At 35.6% G+C, this 21976-nt stretch overlaps 1 protein-coding gene across 1 annotated transcript in view; it reads left to right on the forward strand.

The window, feature by feature from the left end:
• The window catches only part of HS3ST5 (heparan sulfate-glucosamine 3-sulfotransferase 5), a 306841-nt gene that overhangs the window by 120305 nt on the left and 164560 nt on the right, over positions 1-21976 (forward strand). Inside the window, 1 exon segment of the mRNA XM_078156763.1 lies at positions 13526-13720. The gene's annotated coding sequence lies outside the window, so the exon portion shown is untranslated.

A 21976-nucleotide genomic window follows, 5' to 3' on the forward strand; every position in this document is an offset into this window, starting at 1 on the left:
GGGCTCATGCTGACAAAAATCACACTTCTTTTCAAGTATTAAAGTGAATAAAATGTGGTGCAACTCTTCAGAAAGGTAAATTCTAACAATGTTATCCCCAAATGACTCTTCTCTCAAGAAGATTACTATCCCCTGGCCTAAGAGAAGGTTTTGGTTTTTCTGTTCTCATCTGTCCCAATAATACTCACCAGAGAAGATCTTAAAAAAAAAAAAGACAGCAATTATTGTCCTATTGAAGTTAGGTATAAAAGATACTGGCAAGAATGGGAAGATAAGGTATTTTCTTTGTGGTATAAAATAATTCTGATGTTTTAAAAGAAATCTTTTAAAGAACTGAAAACAATTTTCTTTAAAAAGCCATGAATCACCTCAAAACTTATTTTTAAACCCCATGTTGCTCATTGTATATGCTTTCTGGGGTGATTCATTGCTCTGACTTTGCTGCCCATTGATATCAAAACCACTTTGTGTAAATGTTTCTCTGTCCCATTGTTCCTCTGGCAACATGGAAAGTCCTCATGATGGCACCTGTAATAATGTACCCATGAACTGGAATATCCTTAACTTCTCTCCCTGGTGCACTCAATATATACCATCAAGCTGCAAATGTTTTAGGATTGTTTATGAACCTTCTAGGTCCCTTCATACAGGGATAAGACAAAGGGATTCTTAAGCTTTAAAATGCTGTTTTCACTAGAGGATACTGCAAACTGCAATTGTGTTTGTGTTTCCCTTCTAGTTCCTTTGGAAAATGACTATAATTACATCAAGCAGAGAGTCCAGATTATATGCACAATGAGCTTTTTACATTTCAAATTACAAAAACACATTTTTGTCTCTACTCTAGTTTTCCTTCATGTGTTTAAGTTAGAGTGGCAGCTCCAGCCTTCATTCTGTGGTATGAAGGAACATTTAAAATCTATCATTCCCTATAAAGCTCTATACAGTTCATTTGTGCCTAATTATTTTGGTATAAACAGTTGTTGTGAGGTTTGTGGTCATTTGAAAATTTTTGTGCAGGAGGTTAAAAATAAGCCCACCTTAACAGCAATAATAAATGAAATTAATAACTAATATTTACATAGCATTTTATGATTTACAAAAAGCACTTTCCTCCTCACAGCCCTGTGAGACAGGAAGACTAGTCATATGAACCCTCCCCCCAAAAAAGGTTAGTTCAATATGAATTAGTTAATGTAAAGATACCTTTGAGAAAGATGGCCCTGCTCAAGATATCAGAAGCCTGTTTTTGGTTAAGTCTAGTCAGAGGTTTTAGAGTAATAATTGCTAGTAGCTAAAATGCATATAGTGATTTAAGGTTTGATATTTACAACAATCTTGTGAGTAGGTGCTATTATTGCCTGTATTTTTACATATGAGGAAACTTAGGCTGAGAAAGTTTAAGTGACTTAGTCAGGGATATACCTCTCTGTCTAGTAACTAATTAAGGCAGCATTTAAACTTGGGTCTTCTGGACCTCAAGTTCAGTGCCACATCCTTTGTGCATGCCTTGTAACACCTAGAGAAACTAGACACAAAAAAAATTTTCTTCCTCAGTGACAAAGGAAACTTAAGAGAGAAAAGGCTATGCTCAGGTTAAAGAGGCAGAGAAGAAACTAGGAAGTGATAAAAAGACAAATCTGTTAATAGCAAAAGGACTTAAATATTTTAGGAAACCCCACAAAGCTGAGTTTGGTGAATAAAATATAAATGTCAAACCATCTCATATTTGGGGATGAATGGTAGGCCTTCTAGTCCAGCCTTTTCACTTTCCAGATAAAGACTGAGTCCTAAGGTATAATTAGCTTGCCCAAGCTTATGTAGACACGTAAGTGGCACAGCTAGATTTTCAACCTGGATCCTCTAGGGGTTCTCTTTCCTGTGCACTATACTTCTTATCTATATATAATACAGACCTCGAGATTTATTCCACCTGCAGCTTTGTGCCATAATGATAATGTTTACATGACCCAGTACAGAATGAAGTTTCTAGAGAAAATAAAGGCCCTTATCCCAAGATCTCAGACTTTAAATGAATAACCCCCTTGGGTAATAATGATGGTAAGTTTCCAAGAAGTTTGGTTGGAAAAAGTTGGGTTAATTTTATCACTCGGCTATTTTTATACATTCTACATAAACTTTATTTCAAAATGTACATTAACATTTTCAATTAGTTTTAAATGGTCATAAACTATTCTCTTCCATTGGGAAGATCTGTCTAACCATTCAGAGATAGGTATGACTATGTGTAAAGGAACAGATTTATATACATAATACAAAAAGTATGTGTGTTTATATATACATTAAAGGGAAGGGTAAATCTTGACTTATTATTTCATTAGTAAAGAAATAGCAAAGTGGAATCTCCCTCCATTAATGCAGGGCATATTCTTCAAGTTAACTTCTCTGTACTGTTAGGTGCTATATGCTAAAGGAATGCAAATCAACTATTATTCTAAGTGAAACGTAACTAAAATGGAAAAATCAGATACATAAAGTCCTAATCATAAATTCTAAAAGTAAATGTGTATAATTTTTTGATTTTCCACTCTTTTGGTTTCATCATAGTTCCCTCTGAGCCCCTTAGCATGAATAAGTAAGAGCTGACTATATAGGCTGTATATTATTAACTGATTGTATTAACTGATTAACTTATTAACTGATTGTATTAAAGTTGGTTTGTAAGTGGAACATGAGATGCATTTCCCAGAGAAGTAATGCTATAAATGCTGGTTGCATTTTGAGGCCAACCCACAGAATTCTATTTAGCCTACAATGTGGCTGACAATATTATAAAATACATCAAACAAGGTTGTGAATGGAAAAAGCACTTTGCAAAATGTAATGCAAAGTATTTTGGAAAACTTAAAGTCCTATATTAAATTCAGTCAGCAGTAGCATTAACAGTAGCAGTAGCAGTAGCACTAGTAGTTGTAGCAGTAGCACTAGTAGTAGTAGTAGCAGCAGCAGTACTAGTAGCAGCAGTAGCAGCAGTAGTAGTAGCAGTAGCAGCAGTAGTAGTAGCAATAGTAGCAGTAACAGCAGCAGGAGCAGCTGCAGCAGTAGTAGCAGTAGTAGTGGTAAAGTAAATAATAATGAAAGCCTTGATTTCCAAGTCCAATGCAACAAGTATTTATTATACATCTACTATGTATCAAAGAAAGTGCTAGCTACTAGGGATACAAAAACAAAATAAACAAAAAACAGTTTCTGCCTTCAAGGACCTTATACTCTACCAAAGTCCTCAGAACCTGAGCCCTAAACCTTAGAACTCTACCCCTAACCCTGAAGAGGTCAGCAAGTGGAATGGGAAGAGGATATCAGTCAGAAACAGAGGAAGGCCTAGACAGTCTTTCTGGTTCAGGAGGTCAGACCGTCAATAATGTCAGGAAAAGTTCTAATCACAAAGAATACTAAATAATATTGAGCATTTCAAGCTCAAGGTTTGAAGCATAAACACAAGATACTGTTAGTGAGTAACCTGCATATAATAAAACCACTGATTTGCACTTATTCTAGGGATATCCCTTTCTTTCTTAAGTGATTTAAAATCTGCACTTCAGTGATTTAAAATGTACACTTATATGCACATCATTTGGATAAGGGAGAAGAAGGAGGTCACTAAAACTGTTGTCCCAAGAGCCCTCTCTACTTTCTCCTTTGTTCTCCAAAGGACAAGATTACATGTCCTGGGTGGTCTGGACAGTACTTAGAGGTGGCAGCTGAGGTTCTAACAAACAGCAGTGGATGGAGTGTTGGTTTTTTTTTTTTTTGTATAGGGCTACCATCTGTCTGTCACTCCTCAATACTTGTTCTGCTATTGACTGCCTAGCCCTTCTTCCTGCTGCAGTATGCCAAGTTTCTTGCTAGTATGGGATGGGAACAATGCTTTGAGGAATAGTTGCAAGGAGAGACTATATGCATGCCTTCAAGAGACAGTAGAAGATAAAGGGACCTGGTGTGTCATGGTCCACAGGGTCAAGAAAAGTCAGACATGACTGAACAACAACAAAAGTTCAACTGCAAGAGACATCTTTTTAATATGCTAGAATAACTGAAATAAGCTTTCTAGTCTATTGCCTCATAGATTCCCATGAGAATTTCTGATCTTTGCTGCGGTTGAGATCCTTAATGTATGGACCTTTGGCTTCGTCTGTATTTTTTTCCTTCAGGTCTTTCAGCATTCCAAAGAAAAACTAATGAAAAGAATGAAAAAAATCAGCATGTATAGGCTAAATTTTTTTTTTGATCTAGAAAAGTCTCTCAGAAGCTTGTTTTTCCCTGGACTTTACCTTCATGCAAAATCCAAATCCAAAATCCAAAATCAGCCAAGATGTTCCATGATTGGATTAGAGGTCACAAAATGGATCCCTGATAATTATGATGGGCAAAGTAAAACTTTGAGAGCCTGTGTTCTGTACACTGGCAGTATGCTATTTAGTTCATCTGCAGAAAAGATGAAATTCATTATATATAGCAACCTACAGACTCTTTTCCATTTCAATAAAACAACTAGGATTGGTGACCTATCACTCCATGAGAAGTCTTGTCTGTTTTACCTTCAATATGTTTTCCAGTGTCTTCCATAAGATTTTCTGAGGCATTTTCTTCTTTTGGTTAAATGCATATGAGGTCTATACTTTTTATCTTCAGAAAATAAGATAGAGTCATTCATTCAGTTAACAAATATTTGAGCATCAACTCTGCCAGGAGTTAGATTGTTGCTTTAATTCTTATTTTGTAGCAGTGATCAAATTCTAAATCCCTTGGCCGCTCCTATAATTACAATCTGTTGGCATTTATTGTGGCACAGGGGGTAGAACACACAAAAAGCAAATCTAGTTCCTTCTCTGTGGGAGTTTACATTATGAGGAAAATTGGACAACTTAAATGATCATTCTGTCTCTTTTTCAGTCTTCCCTCTTCTGACTTTGTTAATACTTCATCTGGTGTTAAAATGATTTTGTGGTTGTGCATATATCAAATAAGAAATTATGGGATCAGAGGCTTAGAGCTGAAAAGTACCTCAGAGGTCATCTAGACAAACTCAGTTATCTTACAGATGAGGAAACTGAGGCAAACAGGGTTAATTGACTTGCCCACAGTCACTCAGCTAATAAGTGTTTGAGGCGGGATTTGAACTTGGGAAGATCAGTCTTCCTGACTCCAGGCCTGGAGTCTCTATCCACTTTGCTCCTAGATGACCTATTCAGGAAACATATCTTTCACTGGAAGTTAGTGGGTATCTCTCTGGGGGACAGGGGTCATGCTTTTTAACCTTCCTGTTAAGCAAACTTAAAGGAAAATTTAATGAGTTAAGGTAACAAGGTAATTTATTGATTTCTTACATTTTCCAGAATAATTTACCTTCTTGCCTTCCTCCTTTCCTCAAAAGTAATATAGAGCCTTTGATTATTGTGAGTAGTTTTTGAAGTACTTTCAGATAGCTCATTTTTGCACAAATCAAAAAGTTATCATCTTAAATCATGGTGCAAGTGCCTTTGTGATAGGCGTTTTAAATGTAGGTACAGAGAGTATGTTGAACTCAGCTGGAAAAAACTAGTCAAACATTCTGAGATAAACATGCTGATAACATTGGCCTGCAATTGTCAGTGTTTAAGATGTAGGCGCTTAAACATTTTCCTCATCTTTCATGTTGATCTTCTGTGTATGTATGTGTGCATGAGAGTGTATATCTGTTGAGCCCATCACCATCTAAAATATTTCAATCCAGCCAAAAATTGCTTTAACAATTGTTATATGGCATATGTTTTTACATGTGAGAAGTTTTTTTTTATTTTAATCTAAATGTGCTGTGCCTATATCTGGAGATATTTCTTATCTATTTTGCTTGTGTCAGAAATAAATGAAAATGGTATCGATAAAGACCAGTGAGAGAACTCTATTTTGAGGTCACACAAACATCGTCATGTAGTAAGCTTTCACTCTGTGCAGAGCATTGTGGGGAGATTGGGCATGGAAAAAGGGAGAAGGTAAAAGATGCAGCTTTTGCTTTTCAAAAAGTTCAAAACTCTAAAGGGAGAAAAACAAAAACAAGTCTAACTTTTAGCCACCTTCCTCCACTTTCTCAGCTGAGAATGCTGAATCAGACTATACTGCCAAAAAAAAAATAAGGCCAATCCCTAAGAGCTCTTTTTTTCCCTCTCCTCCTTGTCTGCCAGCTTTCTGATGACTTCTACCACACTCCTGTCCCATACAAAAGGAGTAGGCCTTTTCTTTGCCAAGGTGAATCCCATTCTGTCCTTTCTTCTCCAGCAGATGATCCCTTCTATTAATTTCACTCTGTCATTAATCTTCACTATCTCCTTACCTTTTGGCTGCTTCCCTACTGCCTAGAACTACACCTGGGTCTCCTCTATCCAAAAAATAACCCCAAAAGTTTTGAATAATCTTATCACCCTCACTAGCTGTCATAGCCTTTCTCTCCTCCCCTTCATGGCTAAATTCCTTGAAAAAGCCTGAATTTCCTCTCCTCTTACTGTCTTCTAACCCTCATCATCATTCAATGAAACAATAGTCTCTTAATTGCCAAATCTAATGGCCTTTCTCAGTCTTCATCCTTCTTGAAATGTCTTCAGCCTTTGACATTTGCTTACCATCTCCTCTATATTCTCTTCTGTGTAGGTTTTCTTTACACATTTATCTCCTGGTTCTCCTCCTACCTATATCACTACTTTTTCAGTGTCCTTTGCTTGACTTACTCTAGCTCATGCACACTAACTCAAGGATCTATCCTGGATCCTCTTCTCTATTTATAGTATCTCGCTTGGTGATCTCATCAGATGCTACAGGCTCAATTACAATCTTTCTGCAGCTGATTCTTAGGTCTATTTATCTAGCTCTAACTTCTCTCCTAAACATAACCAACAACCTCTTGAATATTTTGAATTGGATACCCTATAGACATCTCAAACTCAACATTTCCAAAACAGAGTTCATTGTATTTCTGTCCAAACTCTTAGCCTCTTTCTAACTATGTCTGTCAAGAATGTCACCATCCATCCAGTCACCTCGGTTCTCCCCCTCGGTGTCATTCTCTACTCCTTACTCATACTAACTGTACACATCCAATCTCTTGACAAATCTTTTTTGCCTCTGACTTTAAAAACATCTCTTAAAAACATCCTTCCTTTTCTCTACTCACACAGCTGCCACCTTGGTACAGGTACTCATCACCTCATGCCTGGTGGTGGTATTCTGGTTAATCTCTCTGGCTCAAGTCTCTCCTCTTTAATCCATCCTACCCTCAGCTGCCAAAGTGATTTTCTTAAATCACACATCTATGTCAATCCCTTTATTCATTAAACTTTGGTGATTCTATAATTATCTCCACAATCAAATATAAAATCTTATATTTGGCCTTTAAAGCCATTTGCAACTTGATGCCTTCCTATCTTTCCTGTCTTCTCATACCTTGTTTTTCTCCTTGTATTGCATGATTAGCAACAGTGTCCTTGCTCTTCCTCACACACAATTCTCCCTCTCTGACTCTGTGCCTTTTCACTGGATGTCTGTCCCCCTAGAGAGCTTTTCCTCCTCATCTCTGCCTCCGACCATCCTCGTCTTCCTCCAGGATTCAGTTCAAATCTCACCTTCTATCCCATTGCTAGTCCCTTATCTCTTTAATAGACTTTTTTTTTGCCTTTTTTCTCCCTGTTATTATAATGTAAACTGAGGTTATGGGCCATGTTTTCTTTCCTTTCACTTATTATGAAAATTTCCTCTTTATTTTTAGTGTTATATATTATGAGGAAAATAATGAATATGTTATATGTTACAAGGAAAGGGCAACTGGGTAGCATGGTGAATAAAGCACCAGGCCTAGAGTCAGGAAGACCTGAGTTTAAATACAGCTTCAGATACCTAATAGCTGTGTAACCCTGGGCAAGTCACTTAAGCTTTGTATGCATCATATTCTTCATCTTTAAGGATTGAATGAGATAATATTTGTAAAGTGCTTAACATAGTGCCTGCCCTTTAGTTTGTAGTATATAAATATTAGCTATTATTATTATTATTAATTATTTCTGCAAAGAAAGGAGATTCACATTAGACAAATTTCTTGTTTTACATGAAAAGTGATTGATTACAAAATATGAATCATTACTTTCTTAAAATATCTTCAGTTATCATGGAGAATAAAAGTAATATAGTCTACTCTCTGATTTTTTAAGACAACTGTGCTCATTTTCAAAGTGCATACCATATAGGAGATTTTTTCACAAGCCTCGCCCCCAACACATTCATTACTCTGATAGAGTCAAACTATGTATATAGTCAACCAAGAATTCTGTAAAAGCCCAGAGGAAATTACCTCCTACAAATGCCTAAGGCACTTTGCAGCCAGTTTTCAAAAAACAGTACGATGGGCTGCTCAAAAAAAGCTACTGTTATAAAATATGTATTGGCTTCACCCACAGTGGCCAGTTTCCCTTGCTTCCCATTCTAGCTACTTTTGCTTCTTTCTACAGATTGCTAGACTGAGGGAGCCATAAGCATGTTGCCTACAGAAAATATGTTCGGATAATACAATGATCCATTTCTTTTTTACAAAAACAGGCTAATAACAGTATTTTGAATTATGAATTTCAAATGTTACTAGAAAGAACAGTATACTGACTGAGAGTCATCAGGTCTCAGTGGAAGTCATTAGATCTAGGTACCACTTATTAACTATGTGATGTTGTTAAAATCTCCTAAAAAAAGAAACTTTCACAAAAGCCTAGGAAGACTTGTAGGAATTGATGCAGATGGGGTGTAAGCAGAACCACCTTATGCTATTACATCAACATTGTAAATAATAATAATAATGATAAGCCAATTTGAGAGACTTAAAAACTCTGATTAGTGCAATGATCAATCATGAGGACCAGTGATGAAGCATGCAACATACCTTCTGACAGAGAGGTAGGTGATGGACTATGCAGAATGAGACACAATTTTAGAAATGGTAAATATCAGAGTTTGTTTTGCTTGAGTGTTTGTTATAAGGCTTTTCCTTTTCTTTCTTTTTCCTTTAATGAGGCATACAAAGAAGAAAAAATGTTCTTGGTAACATGTTAAATAAATGAAATGTACATTTTTAAAAGAGAAATGAGTTCCTTATACTTTCTGGACATTAGTTTCTTCATTTGTAAAATGGGAGTAATAATACTCCTCTAATGTCACCTATAGGGTGGTTGTAAGAATCAAATAAGAAAAGACGTATAAAAAAATCTTCATACAGAGTGAAGTGCTAAAACTCTCCATAACAGTAAAATATTAGTATTTATTTATAGCCTTTCATTTGCATATTAATAGCCTCATTATTTAATTTATTTTCGTTTCTAGCACATACTTAATGGCAGTGTAGTATAGTAGTGAAAGCACTAATCTTGTAATCATAACAACTGCACTTAAGTCCAATACTTAGTGTATTGGTTGTGTAACCCAGGAAAAGTTCCTTAATTTCTCCATTTTCTGATCTGAAAAGTTGATGTGATTATATTTATAAAAACTGCCTCCTGGCGTTATAAAAACAACACTTTTTAAATCTTACAATGCTTTACCATCATCATCATCATCATTAATTAGTCACAGGCTATCCTAAGGGAACCATTTTTCTGAGTAATGTTATACAATATTGGGCTTCACTACCATGTCTTACTTTGCATCTTGAGAGTAGCCTTTGTTATATTTATGAAAATCCCCAGCAGCTAAAAATGGATTCATGCTAACTTTTATTATTTCCAATTTCAAAGACTATCTATTTTAAGTGGCTTTAATTGTTCAGCTTAATATTTCTTGAACCAATATTTGTATTTTTCTAAGGACATTTAGAAACAATGAACACTTATGTGGTAGTAATGAAAAAGACATGTACAACACACCAAATGTCAAGTATGGAGTTCATGGATCCTTATATATAAATTTAATCATATGATACCATCACTCAAAGTATTCCAGTGACTTTCTGTTGTCTTCCCAGTAAAGTTCAACTTTCTTTTCCTGGCATTCAAGACCCTCTACAACCTGGCACCACCCTACCTACCTTCCCAGTCTTATTTATTTTAGACCACATCTACATATTCTATCTCTCCTACATAGCCCCTACTCTTTGGATTGTGTACCTTTGCTCACACCATACTCAGGACATAGAATATCTTCATCCCTCAAATTTATACTTTTTAAATTGCCTCTCCAACTTTAATATCAAATTCAAATGTCACATGCTCCAAGAGGCCTTCCCTGGTCCCCCAATCAACAACAGTCTAATACCCTCACTCCTTATGCCTCCCTAGAACTTGACCCAGTTCCAAAGTATATATGTCTTGAGGACCAGAGGACAGGACTTTGCTTAAATTATTTGTAGAGGACCTGTTTCTGGGTCAGGATTACATACCTTGGAGTACACTTACTACAGCCCTGTAATCTGTCAAATCAGGCCTTGACATAAATTTTAAATAACATTACTAGAGATAAGAAACAGTCTAGCATAATAATTCACAGTATGCCAAAAGACAGAAGTGATTAATTGCTAAATTAATGGTACAAATGCTTAAAAGACACAAGAGATTGTAGGCTGGAATTGGGCTGCAAACACTTTAAAGAAGAGGGCTGTCAGCTGTATGTTAGAAGATGGATAGGCATTAGGAAGAGAGGAGAGTAAGCCACTGCCATGAACAAAAACAGAGACAGAAAAATAGAAGATATATTCAGGTAACAGTGAGTAAACACACTGTTCTAAAGTAGGTGGTTTGTGAGTATGGAGAGATCAGGTTGGAAAACTAACCTGAACCCAGACTTGGTGAGAGCTTTGAATACTCAGCCAAAGGGCTTGGACTTCATCCTATAGACAATGAAAAGCCATCAAATGATAAGCAGAGGAACTGATGTAATGAAAGTGATATTTGGGGCAGGTAGGTGGCATAGTGGATAGAGCATTGGCCCTGGATTCAGGAGGACCTGAATTCAAATCTGGCCTCAAACACTAGCTGTGTGACCCCTGACAAGTCACTTAATCCCGACTGCCTCTTTAAACAAAAAAAAAAAAAACACTTTTTTAAAAAAAAGAAAGTGACATTTTGGGAAGAAGAATTATGTAGGATGTATTAGAAGGGGCAAAACTAAAGTCAGGTTGATCATAGGATCTAGAATATAAGATCTCAAAGCAAGCAGTTTAGTATAGGAGGTATAAATTTGGAAGATATCATCTAGTCTATTCCTCTCATTTTATAAAAGAGATAATGGAGGTCCAGATCAATGACTTTAACTTGCCTAAGGTCATACAACTTTTAAAGTGGTAGAACAAGAATTCAAGAAATTCCAAACCCAAACCCAGTGCTTTCTCCACTATGCTATCATGCTTCAATAAGTTAGGGAAGCTTTCGCAGTGATCCAGGCATGAGTTGACAAAGTGCCTAGACTAGAATGGTGGCAGTGTAAAAAGGGAGAGGCAGATATAAAAGAGATTTAGAAGCAAGAATCAAAGGGACTTAATGGGGGGAAATTATGCTAAGTATTGGAATCTTATAAATTTCCAATCAGACTATTCTTCTGTGATTTTTGGTACCATAATGGTTTAGAGGCAGTAATGAATAGAGTCCTGGGTTTGCAACCAGGAAGATCTCGGTCCAAATGCCTCCTGTGACACTAATTTTTTGGGCAAGTCACAAACCTTCCATGTTCTTCAGGCAAATAACTAACATATGTCATATGTATGTCATAAGTTATGGTCTGGCTTGGTGGAAAGACATGCTAAACTTAAACTCACCACTGATGGAGGGAGTTCCTTTTCCTTACACTGATAAAACATTTTATCCTTCATCTATAGTATCTTAGCAGTGGCAAAAAGTGAATACACCACCCTTTTCCTGCTATAACATAGGAATGCTAATTAACAACCTTGCTCCAAGTAGTCATTATCATTGCTATTACCTAAGGTCCGTTTAGCCACTTTTATTTCACATACCATTCTCTTTCAATATTGATATGCATATCCACTTGGGAACAATTCTTAGCATCATACATGAAGAGCTGGATGGAAATTTAGAGGTCATCTAGTCCAACTCCCTTGTTTTACTAATGGGGAAATTGAGACCCAGAAGGGCTAAATGACTTGCCCATGGTTATTCAGTAAGTAAAAGAATCCAATTTCAATCTTAAGTCTTATTAGTACAAGTTTAGTGCTGCTTTCACTGCTTCGGATAGCAGCCCCCACTCAGGGTAAAGAGGAGCCTATAAACCACCTACTTCAATTACCAACTCTTCGACTTTGATTGGCCTTGACTTTACTAGCCAAGGGTACATTAGAGTTAGAGTACTTGTCCTGATTAATATAGACCTAAATTTCATTTTACATAAATTCAAATTATACAAATTTGACTTTAGTAAAAGAATAATGAAAGAAATCCACATTCCAAAAAAAAAAACAGACAAACCAACCAACCTATGTTAACTTTGCTATGCAGTATTGTGCAGCCTCCAGTCCTGCTCCTCAGTTTGGTACTTTGCAGCCTTCTACCACCCCACTAGCACCACAAAAAAAAAACCCTAAAAATATCTTCCAAGTGAAAGCAGAAAGATTGCCACTGTGGACTGATTGGGTACTGGGCTTGAGACCTCCATAATGGAAAGAGCAGACCTTTGCCCCGCTCAGCCCGCCCACCCTCATGTCTGGACCCTGTGTGTCTGTCTGTGTTCAGGTACCATGTGTCTGCACTCCCCCCCAGCTCCCATCTTCTTCCTCTCTGTTCCAGCCAGGTCCCCACATGACTGGCCCCAGCCTCCCACATAATCCTCCTTCTGCTACAAATCTTGTATTCATTGTAATCTATGTGTTTCCCCAAATATGATGAGTAGCCAGATACTTGACTATTAGAAAAAAAATTATTTTCCTCATCAGGCACTGTACTATCTCCTACATAGCTCATTCAGCAAAGACGCTAACATCGTTCTGTCTCAGTGTAAGAAAAGAAGATGGATTTCAAAGGAAGTTACTCCTGTTTGTGTATAATTATTGTAATAAATACTTCTGAAGTGGAAGAAAATACAGTTGCTATATAAATACAGAAGAACTGAAGAAAATATTACAGTTCATATGCTTTAGTTTTTCTTAATTGGTATGGTATAGCACTATCTCCTGTGACTGAAAAGTAAATTTTAAAATTCTAAATATTAGCTGTCTTGATAAGAAGCACTACACCAAAATATAGCAGTGGGATGTCATAAATGACATTTGTGATCACACAACTGATGACATACTTAGAGATAAATAGGAAAAAAAAGTGTACTAAAGCATTGTGACTTCAGTCCAGACCCTCTTTAAGTCAGCTTGTCAATGCAATTTTGACTTAACTGTTAACTAATGAAACGTTAGAGGTGAAATGTTAAACGGCAACTGTGATAAACCAAAAAAAAATGGACAAACCAACTTTAAATTCAGTCAATGAACTTCTCCAAAGTAGGTTCCATCCAGATTTCAGGTGACTAATGACTTAGGTTTTTGTTCCTGTTTTTGTTTCAGACTCAACGAGTTGCTGGTTGCCCCAGCAGTGATGCCTCTGTTACTCAGCTGCATTCCTGGAGTCACTTCAGTAGTCTCCTAGGCAAATCTTGAAGCCTTTGGAATTAAAGACAGGATATAAGAAATCCATTCTTCTTTGCATGTTCCCACGATATAGATGTGCAGGATTTTCCGAATGATCATACGGACACAAAGGTTAGTGAATTATGTAAATAACTCATTCTCTAAAGCGCTAAACTTCATTACAGTGAATACTTAGTGTATATTAATGAAGTAGTCCCAAAGAGGAGAGGGTTATTGAATAGTGATCTTTAGCATCATAGAAGAAAATGGCCCCATTTGTGCATTTCCATAGAATGGTGAAAGAAAGATTAGCCTCCTAATAAAGTGATTTCTATCTGTCCACTAAGTTGAGGATACAACTGAATAAGGTAAAAAGTGCTTTGATTGGTGTTAAGGCTAGTCCCTGTATCTATTTTACTGAACTAGACCCCTCTGGGTGGGGCCAACCTATAGGCTTCCCTTTTAGACTATTAATGTGGCCATCTAATTCCCAAATAATTTTATCTCCTATTCGGTTAGATTATTGAGTCTTATCCAAAGAACCCCCAGCTGATTATCCTGACTGTATCATCCCCTCACTAGTCTACCCTACAGGGTGATTTTGTTTATTTAGACATTTAACGTAATTAGATCTACTTCTGAAAGCAACTGTGGTCTACATTGCTCTGGTTGGCTAGGAGTGAACAAATGCATTTTAGACAATCTAACTTTTGCCCCTTTGTTTGAAAACTCAGTGCTGAGAGGATGGATTGTTAGTATGTGTAGTCTTCTCTTCACAGAAAAGGACTTATAAAGTGTGTGATATGCTTAGAAACATGCTATGATTCCATTCATTGAGGACAGTAAAGGCCATTTCTGCATACACCGTATTTGACTACCAATTGATTTTGTGTAAAGTGTCATGAGTAGAAGTGTTCTTTTTTTCACTGTAGTCTAAATATGAACGGACTCATAAGTAATAATTAAGTTGGACCTGAGACTTGCAGTAATATCCTCCTTGTTGAATGTGATATTTGTTGTTATGGCAAATGGTCTCATCAAGACCCTTTGATTGAGTCATAGCCTTGTAGACATTATCTTCCTCTCAATTTACGTATGCATCTCTATACATTTTATAATATATCTTGATTATACAGAATTAGAGGTCAGAAACTAATCTTCTCCAAAAGGGAATTGATATCCCTAAAGCACAAATTTGTAGTAGTAAATAACATTTATAAAGTGCTTTAAGGTCTGCAAAGCACTTCACAAATATTCTCTCATTTTATCATCACAACAACCCTGAGATGTAGGTGATATTATTATCCCTGTTTTACAAATGAGGAAACTAAGGCAGTGAGAAGTTAAATGACTTGCCTAGAGTCTAACATTTGCTGATAAGTATCTGAGGCTGGATTTGAACTTGGGTCTTGATGATTCCAAGTCTGATAATCCATCTACTGAGCAACTTAGGTGCACTTTTACAAATAGTTACACCATTATGAATGGAGGGGGGAAATTGAATGCATCCCTGTTAGCAAAATGATAAAATATATTTTACATATGTCTTTTTAGCAGTTAAAATGAATGATGATGTAGCAGTCAATTAACAATGAAGATCATTTCTTCTCTGCATTTGTTGTCAGAAATATATACCAGCTCTGATTACAAAGTGTTTTCAGGCAAAACAGTATGGTATGGTAAACTCTGAGCAGTTTTTCACTTACAGGTTTATTTTGACTTTTAAAATCCCGAACAAGTCTGGGTTGCAATACTAAATGCGATTCTGCTGTATTTTTCAATGTCAGGGCTGTTTTTTGTCTTTTACTTTTCCTTCTCCAGAAAAGCAGATAGAATAGAGGTTGGGACAACATCCTCCCATAAACAATGTTCATTATCATCAGTGTCTTTTTTTTTTCAGACTGTCTTCTTAATATATAGTTACCTAGAGAAAACTTACTAAGTAATTTGAGTGAATTTGATATGCTATAGACTCCTTGACTACCTAGTAAGTAAAATCTGTGGAAATGTAAAAATGAGTCCTTTTTTAAAAAACAAAATTGATCACAATTTTTAAAAAGACATATATATATGGGCGTTTGGGCACTAATCTTGAAACATATTTCAACCTTTGAAATTTCCATATGTAGATAGAGAAAACTCTTCTTGAACATGGATCTATAAGTATGAGGTGCTAAACATGAATCAGTTTAAATTTAACTTAATATTTATTTAATTTAGAATATACAGAATTTCAGAAGCTGTTTGGAAGAAGGGTTATGGAAGATGTAAGATTGCTTCTTTCTAGGAATTTATAATCTAGATTAAATACAGTTGACATATAGAGAATATATATATATATATATATATATATATATATATATATATATATATATATATATATATATATATATATATGTCAAAGTCCAGTTCAAATATACAGAAGAAAGGGCATAGATCATATGTGCATATCCACAGTGTGAAGGAAAGACATGCATTGCTGTCAGGTAAACTCAACCTATCTCGGAAAGAATTTGAAAACTAAGAAAGTAAGGTCAGCTCTTGGGCAAGGCTATTTTTGCTGTGGTTGTACACTGAAGAATATATTCCATTGGAGGCCATAACTATATTTTTTGGCATATTTGTATTCTTAGGATTTCTCTATGGATAAAAATACTTAAAGGAGGATAATAATCTCTGTCTGGCTACTCTTTATAAAAGTTATAGTCAGTGAAGTGGAAAGTTCATTTTCTTGTATCTTGAGAATGTTGGAAAATTGGATAAAGAATTGAGTTTGTCATCTTTTCTTGAATGCTAAGTTGAAGCCTGAGGAAAGAAATTATCATTTCTAAGTAAACGTTACCTGAGAGGAATTTTCTAATTCTTTCATCCAAAAGCTAATGAAAAGATTCATATTGCATCTACTTCTCTGAATATTTTTGGAAGTTGCATATTCTCTCTCTCTCTCTCTCTCTCTCTCTCTCTCTCTCTCTCTCTCTCTCTCTCTCACTCTCTCTCTCTCTCTCTCCCTCTCTCTCTCTCTCTCTCTCTCTCTCTCTCCCTCTCTCCCCCTTCCCTCCTCCTCCCTCAATATTACACACACACACACACACACACACACACACACACATACACATTATATATGTGTATATATATATATATTTTATCAGATATATGGTTGGTATCTTTGTGAATAGAAGCTGTCATTGAAAATGTACTATAACTTTCATTGAGAGAACAAATGAAACACTGTGTGAACTGAACTGTTAGTCAAAAAGAGTAAATATTGCCTCCCCATTTGTTTAGAAGTACCTTGGAATCTTTCTAATGACACTGAGCTGGAGGGAAGTCTGGCATAGTGGAAGGGGCATTGAATTTAGAATCCAAAGACTTCAGTTCAAATATCAGCTCTGGCACTTACTATTCATTGGATCATAAGCAAGAACCTTACCTCTCTGGGACTTAGTTTCCTCATCTGTAAAATGATGAGATTTAACTACGTGACTTCTACACTATCTTCCTGCCCTAAAACTGTGATCATATAACTTAATCTCTTTCCACATCTGTAAAATAAGGAGGATTAGAGTAGTTCATCTATAAGGTCCCTTTCCAACTTTAAATCCTTTAATCCTAGAATTATTAAAAGAAGGTAAATTATGCTCAGTGCATTATGCTTAAGAATTATATCACACATTTTTAGATTTTAATTTTTTTTAATAAAGCTAAATAGGAATCACAAAGATTCTATAGATATAGATTGGTCCCTGAGTTCAGATCTGTCCTTACTGGCTATGTGCTCCTGGGCAAGTCATTTAACCCTGTTTGCCTCAGTTTCCTCATCTGTAAAATAAGCTAGAGAAGGAAATAGTAAACCACTCCAGCATTTAGTGGACAAATACCTCACAAGACAGGACCAAATGAGGCAATACTTGTAAAGCACTTAGCACGGTGTCTACATGTGGTGGATTGTTGTTGTTCAGTTGTTTAAGTCATATACAACTCTTTGTGACCCCATTTGGGGTTTTCTTGGCAAAGATACTGGAGTGGTTTGCCATAATTATATTATACTGACATATTATGTTTATTTTGAGATATATTTCTTAAAAGTCATTTGTTATGCATTATAATAAAGGACTGAAATCACAAAGTCTTCCTTTTCATTAATCAAAGATAATTTTAAATTATTATGGTCAGTTACTTGGAAAGAATCTTGTGCTAGCTGATTCCAATGCAGTATCAAGAATTCTCCAACTCTAATTGTTTATTTCATTTAAAGGATAATTTCACATGTTTGGTTACATTAGTGTTAATTTGCTTTTGTTCTTTCAAATCTCTAGTGGAACATACGGTTAGTCTCACCATTATTACTACCAGCTGTGGTTGGCCTGTGATTTTGTTCATTCTGTCTAAATTCCAAAGCAATTAGCTCTTTAGTTTAATGACAATATTTGTTAATGGGTTTTGGGGGCCAAATTCTGCTGTTGGATAGTGGGTGGTGAGTCTAAAGATAGACTATGGCCCTTATGTGCCAAAGTATAATCTGTGAAATTTGAACTTTAAAAAAATATATTTTTTTTCTAATTTCTTGTTGGAAAATGTGAAATTATTCTGCCTTTTGTGGAAGTTTCTTCACTGTTTTAAAACCCAATGAAGAAGATTATCAATTTTTAAGATAACTAGGTTCCTTAAAGGTTCTTTGATATAAATATTCTGAATTATATTCATTAGGATAAAAAAATTCATAGATGAAATATATGGAATTAAATAGTCCCTACCTGACCAGTGTTGTGTGTTTGTTGCTGTCTAATTTTGTTATGAATCTTAACTAGAAATCTACTTAATACAATGAATCATTTACAACCCCTTGATTTTTAATTGTTTCATTCTACTAAAAGAACATTGGACCTTATATAGTAGAAATAGTCATGGATTTGCAATTAAAAGACTTGGTTTATAATTTTAATTGTGACACCAAACACCTGTGTGGCTGTCAGCAAGTTACCTAAAGTAATTTCTCATAACTTGAGTTTCTTTATCTCTGGCGTGACAGGTTTGAGCTTGAACTGGGCGATGGCTAACATTTACTAGATCTAAAATTTCTGTGACCATGACAGACTTTGAAAGAATCAGGGCTTTTAATAATCAAGATGCTAAACACCATAAAGATAATGACAAGTTAAGGAGAATAAACCAAAAATAGGTCCATTGAAAGGTGTTTAAAGTTTTAAGAACTTTACTTTGATGATTGGGCATTGTAGCCTAGAGAAGAGAAAATGAAGAGTGGCCTTGATAATTGTCTTCAAGGGGTGATGTTTGAAGGTTTGAAGAGAGAATAGACTTGTTCTTTGTTACTTTGGAGATAAAATAGGGACTAGTGGAGATGTGTAATAGATGTTGGTACAATATCATCATAGTAATAGCTTACACTTCTATAACATCACAATTTACAAAAACATTCCTTATGACAACCATGTGATTTAACTCATATAAATATTTTCCCTATGCTTACTCAGCTAAAAAGGAGCAGAGACAGGCCTCAAACCCAGTTCTAATTCCAAGTATACAGATTTATCCACTATACCACACTGTCTCCCTTAAAGGAACTTTCAATTACAATTGTCCAATGGGAAATAGGGTACCTTGGAGAGGCATTGTGTTCTCCAGGAGGTACTTCATATCTAAAAGGGTATGATGGTACCAGTGTTAGACAGTGTTACAGAGCAGAAGTATAAGGTATATAGTGAGAAGACCTGGGCTTAAATCCTGGGTCAACCATTTAACCACCTAATCTTTCTGAACCGCAATTTCCCCATATATAAAATATATTTAATGGTACTTGAATTACCTTTCTTACAAGATTGTTTCAATGAAAGCACTTTGTAAACTACAAAGCACTATAGGACAGATGACATGCTTTATTATAAGTATTATTATGATACATGATAATAATGAGATAGTAGATATCAATAAATATGTGTGTATGCTGTCTTGTTTAGTAACTTGATTTGAACATGTTTTGGTTCCTCAGACTGAAGCATGATGCTTCTGCAGAGCAGGGACAGACTTTAGGTACTGAGCTTTTCAATTCCAAAAGATCTGACCATTTCATTGTATGTGTGAAACTTTTGCCTTGTGCATTGAAACACCTCCTCTCAGCTAATTATGTGTTGTTATTGCTTTCATTCATTTCTACAGATCATTAAAAAAGCTACTTTGCTTCATCAATATTTCTCATGGTGGGTCCATGGGCACTGATGAGAAGTTACTTCCTCTACCTTGTGGCTAGATGAATCACTAATCCCTCTAAAATTTGGGAGCTTTGAGACAAATGACTGAACTTCAGGTCCCTTATCTACTTGGAATACTTTGAGATAATGAGATCTTTTTATTGATGGCTTGAAGATGAACTCACTGCTTTATCAGACTCTGTTATCAACCTAGCCAAAAATATGGGACCACATCTGCAGATAAGATAATATGCCCATTGAGGTCAATTATGCTGGGGATGATTTAGGCACATGGAAAAAGTATTGGGCTAGTCCACTGGCAGATAGTATTCTCATTTTTTTTTCTGAATCTACCAAGTTATCATTCCAAGTTCTTTTATTGAGTAAAATACATGTGAGCTATTGTGGGGATACAAAGCCTTTGTAAAATACTTTCTTGTCCCTCCACAATCTTACAGTCTAGATGGGATTCGGTTTTCTTTGTGATTGAATTGGTGAACTAACGCTTACCTTTCCATCAGACTCAGTGATTGACTATCACACAGGTGGACTGTAATTACTTCAAATTGCTTTAAGAAAATAAACTTGGGAATTTTTTTACTCTGTTTCTACAGTGTTGGGGTTTTTTTTAATCCTCATCTTCCAGTTTTTACAAAGTAAGACACTCAACAAGTTTAATTCATTTTAAAGATAAAGTAGTTTTCTAGTAGGTAAATGGGGAACCACCTACTATGAAATAATTGGTTTCCGAATTGGTTGGGGACTGGACTTGGTGTAGGGAGCATCCAGTGAAGAATTTCTAGCAGTACAAATGAGCACATTTTCTGCAACTCATAGTCTGAGAGAGTTGCCTAGGGCACTAAGAAGTCATATAGTGAGTATGTGCAAGAAACTAGACTTGAACCCATGTCTTTCTGGCTCTGAGCCTTGCTTTATCATTAAATAATTAAGTACATAAAAATTATAACCAAATCAATTTTTTCCTTCATTGTCATTAAGAGGTGAATAAAAAGCTGCTTCTATTTGAAAGAGGGGTAGATGAAGTATGTAGAAGTAGCATTCACTGAACCAGACATTTTATTCAGGAAAGTGATTTAAAGGAAGGTAGATCTTTCTCCTCCCCCAAAACAGGTATTTTAAACAGCAGGATGTAATTTCAGACTATTTGCAGTCAAGAGGTTTCTGCCGAGCAAAAATGCTCATTCAATTTAGGAATGCAGATTATAATAATTTTCCTATCTTCCTCACAGCAGGTTTTCTGCCATCATTTTGCAGACTCATAACTTCTGATATGATATAACTAGGTGATTTTGGTTCCAGGTGACAAGTACTTCAAGCACATTCATATTAGTTCAAATTAGTTATGATGCAAAATTGCTTAGTTTTACCCAGTGAAATGAAAGACAGTTGAGTTGCTTTACTAATGTAGGGCATGTTTGTAATATATGCAAAGCAGTTAGTGATGACAAACTTCACAGAATGAAAAATGAGGGAAAGAAAGCTTGATTTCTGGCTGAAAATTGTCAAGAGACTCATATATGTATGCATATGACTCCTACTGAAAATAAAAAAAGAAAAGCATCCAAAAAAGTTGACCTTTAGACTGTTAACTATACGCGTTTTGGCTGATAATGATACATGTTTAAAAACACATATGCATATGTACTCATGCATATTATATATATATATATATATATATATATATATATATATACATATATATATATACATATATATATGAAGGGTGTGTGAATATATACATGTATATGCATGTATGTGTATAGATCAATAGACAGACAGACAGCAAAGAGACAGAATTCCATACTGGCTAAAGAACTAGCCTAGGAGCCAGGAAGAACTGAGTTCAAGGCCCACCTCTGATTCATAGGATTGGGTCACATAAACTGGATAAATCACCTCTAAAACAGAAGCATCAAATCAGTGCTGCCAACAAAATTCCAATGTGGGCTGAACCATATAAAAATGTAATTAGGAAATGTTTAACAAAATAAATAAAAATATAATACAGCATAGATGATGTTAGTTTGTGGTTTTCTGGGTCCATATATCTCCTGTAGGATCCATTTTTTTTTGCATTTGACACCACTGCTCTAAGACCATGAATTTGCTGAACCACTGTAGATCTGCATTCATAGAGATAGTTTCTTCAGCTAGACAGGGG

Source organism: Phascolarctos cinereus, unplaced genomic scaffold, assembly GCF_003287225.1.
Source record: "Phascolarctos cinereus isolate Bilbo 61053 unplaced genomic scaffold, phaCin_HiC Scaffold_5;HRSCAF=322, whole genome shotgun sequence".
NCBI lineage: Eukaryota > Metazoa > Chordata > Mammalia > Diprotodontia > Phascolarctidae > Phascolarctos > Phascolarctos cinereus.